This window comes from Alligator sinensis, unplaced genomic scaffold (genome assembly GCF_000455745.1).
Source record: "Alligator sinensis unplaced genomic scaffold, ASM45574v1 scaffold369_1, whole genome shotgun sequence".
Lineage (NCBI taxonomy): Eukaryota > Metazoa > Chordata > Crocodylia > Alligatoridae > Alligator > Alligator sinensis.
The window spans coordinates 1-3,135 of NW_005843421.1; positions in this window are offsets into that span (position 1 = coordinate 1).

Sequence of the window (3,135 nt, forward strand, 5' to 3'; positions counted from 1 at the left end):
TTAGGTCACTCCTTACAGCACTTGCAGTCCCATCACACCAAGTGCCCACATGCACCACCTTCAGTAGGAAGGTGGTGCCATATCTGTATGAAGCATGCAGGGGGTACTTGAGGGAGGAGCTGTGCGAGACAGGTCTGCAGGTGACCTTACACTTCTCCTTAGATATCTGGAGCTGCTGGGGTGAAGATCATGCCTGTCTTTCCTTCACAGGGCACTGGTGTGACCAGTCAGGCTGTCGGTGGGCTCTCCTTCAAGTCGAGGAGATGGATGAGTCCCATACAGCAGGAGAGATCATGGGCGCCATGAACTGCCCGGTGCAGGTGTGACTTGCTGTGCAGGCAAGCTCACCAGCGGGTTCATGGTCACCGACGATGGGGCCAATATGGGCAAGGTGGTCTGTGATGCCAACTTTGATGACATCCGCTGTGTGGCACACAAGTTGCACATTGTTGTCAGGGATGCCTTGGAGGGGGACAGGGCTGCCGGTGATGGTGCCAGCCAGCACCACCAGCAAGCTCATTTCCAAATGCAGGAAGGTGGCAGCTACTTCCACTGGTGCATCAAGCGGGGCAAGATGCTGCGGGACAAACAAACAGAGTTGAACATCCTGCAACACAAAATCATGCAGGATGTGGAGATTCGGCAGAACTCCACATTCCTGATGCTCGAGAGGCTGGTGGAGCAACAGACGGCCATCCATGAGATGGCCCTGCTTGTGGAGATTGGGACCGGCCACCCCCTGGACAAAGCTTTGTGGGATACTGTCATAACCCGATGATTTTACTGCCTCGGCACAGTGGAATTTTCCCGCCACAATACAGTTTCTTTGCATGGTGGAATTTTCTGCTGCAGAGAGGAAACCCCAGTGCAAAAAGGTTCCCGCCATTTGTATGTAAATTTGCACCCCATTATTGGCTGATTCTAAATTATTCCTACTTAACGGCTAGTAATTGGCTCGCTAGCCGTATAAAAATCCACGCGACTTCCTCCCAAGTCGGAGAACTTTGAGCACACTGCAGAGTGACTTAAAAGAATTCCTGACTCGTGGCAGAGCAAATCAGTAGCCTGATCAACTACTGATTTTTCTCCCCATTGCCGAACACTTATCCTCGACGTACCCTTTCCCTGCGTGCCCGGTTTGTTTGTGGACTCACTGGCTCAGGTTTTTGCCAGTTGGAGCAACTCATTGCAACTATGCAAGCAGCCTTTACAGCCTGCGTCGCGGCCACCAGCAGCGTAAGTAAAAGCTATTTTTCCAACCAATACGCTGTCTTGCCTCTCCATCCACCAGCCCGCCTGACGCTCGCTTAATTAACCAGCGTTTACCTCCGGCCGAGACACGGCGTCACGAACAGTATCTAAGGGCACGGTGGTGGAGATGAATCTAATTGAGTGCTGCCCCTGGTGCACCGGGATCCGATGCATGGAAAGCGCAAACGAGCTCTGGGCGCATATCGCCTACCACCAGGCAGAAGGAGGGAATAGAAGAAACATTGACGGTTACTTCTCAGTAAAAAGGGAAGGAGCAGTCATAAAGGAGTTGAGAACAAAGTTGTCTCTCGGGGAGTTCAGGTGTGTAATGAGCAGCGAGCAGGTTTACTATCGACCTCCAGAGGAAACACCGACCCTATCCCTAGCGGGGATGAAGGTGAGGAAGGCGGAAAAGCTGACCCCCGCTCAGGAGTTTGCTCAGTGCACCCGGTACCTGAGGGAAGGAGGGGAACCCACCCCAATGGACTGGTTTAATTGTCCGGCTTTAGTGCCTGGGTTGCATGGTCACGAACTCCTCGTTCAACTCTGAGAAGACATGGAGACTGAGGGTCACCACGTGGCAAGATGGGGGATAACAAAGTGGAAAAAGGGAAAAATGATAAATGTGTTATTCCGTTCAATAGCGGGTCTACTACAGGAGAATGCAAACTTAGAGGCTCAGCTATATACAGCGGGCAAGGAGTCACTGGAGAGGACGGTGGAGGACTCCAAACTGGCGTTTAGAAATAGCGCAGGTCGCATGGCTTTGCCGACAGAAAATGGCACCGAGGGAAACACAAGCCGTCCGGAGAGCCCGGAAAAGGGGGGCGGGGCTTCAGAAAAACAGGCGGAGATCCGCCCAGCAAGCCCACCCCCGGAAGTGACATCGTTCCCAACGGCCCCGCCTCCTTGCCACGGGGAGGAGGCAATGGGACGAAAGATGTATCCAGTGCTCCCGCCTGATGAATTTAACCCTTTCTCGGTTGCGGCTCACCCAGTAGCACTAATAAAGCATGTTGCAAATGAGGAAGGTACCACACGTACTATCATTACATCTCGCACGCGTACCCAACCAGAGATGCAAGAACTTTGTAAGGATTCAAAAATGAAACTGAGGAAACTCTGGCCATATGGCTGGGACAACTGATTGTGGAATTTGCATCCGACATACTAGACCTAGAAGAGGCAAGTGCCTTGACCCGACAAGCGGTGTGGAGTGGAGGACGCACCACTGATCTGAATGTGGTCTTGGAAAACACACATTGGCCCATTCCTCTCCCGGCGCTCGTGGTGGGACAGGTAGCCCATAAATCCCACAGCTGGCATGAGCGCCACCCACAAAAGACCAGCGCGGAACAACTTCTCTTAGCCATAATTGGAGTGTCATACCTTACGTGGAACCCAAGAATACATCCAATGGGACTAACAGCTGCCCAGCAAAGGGAAAGATGGGCTCATCGCCACTTACCAAACCCCGGAGCCAAACCCTGGAGCGATTCCAATGCCTCTGGAAGCTATAGACGCCTGTGTGGAGGTGTACGGAGCGACGGACGCTGTTACACCCCAACTCTTTCTTAATTCAGTAGCAGGCCAACCAGTAGGAAACCTCTTGGGTCATCTCCCACGATTACAGGGGCTCATGAAGCAAAGCGAGGGAACTCTTATTGACACAAAAGACCGATCTTTGGCGCATCCGGTTGGAGCACCAAGACCGAGGCGTCAGGAATTTGACTTACGACGAGAGCCATGGTGGTCACCCCAAAGATCAGCGGAGGAAAGAGTTATGTTCGGATTCCTCCTCAGCCACTCTGGGCTTACAAAGCAGCAGCTGCGTATCCTTGGGAATAAGAGCCAACGTCGTCTAGCCGATGCACAGGGACTCAA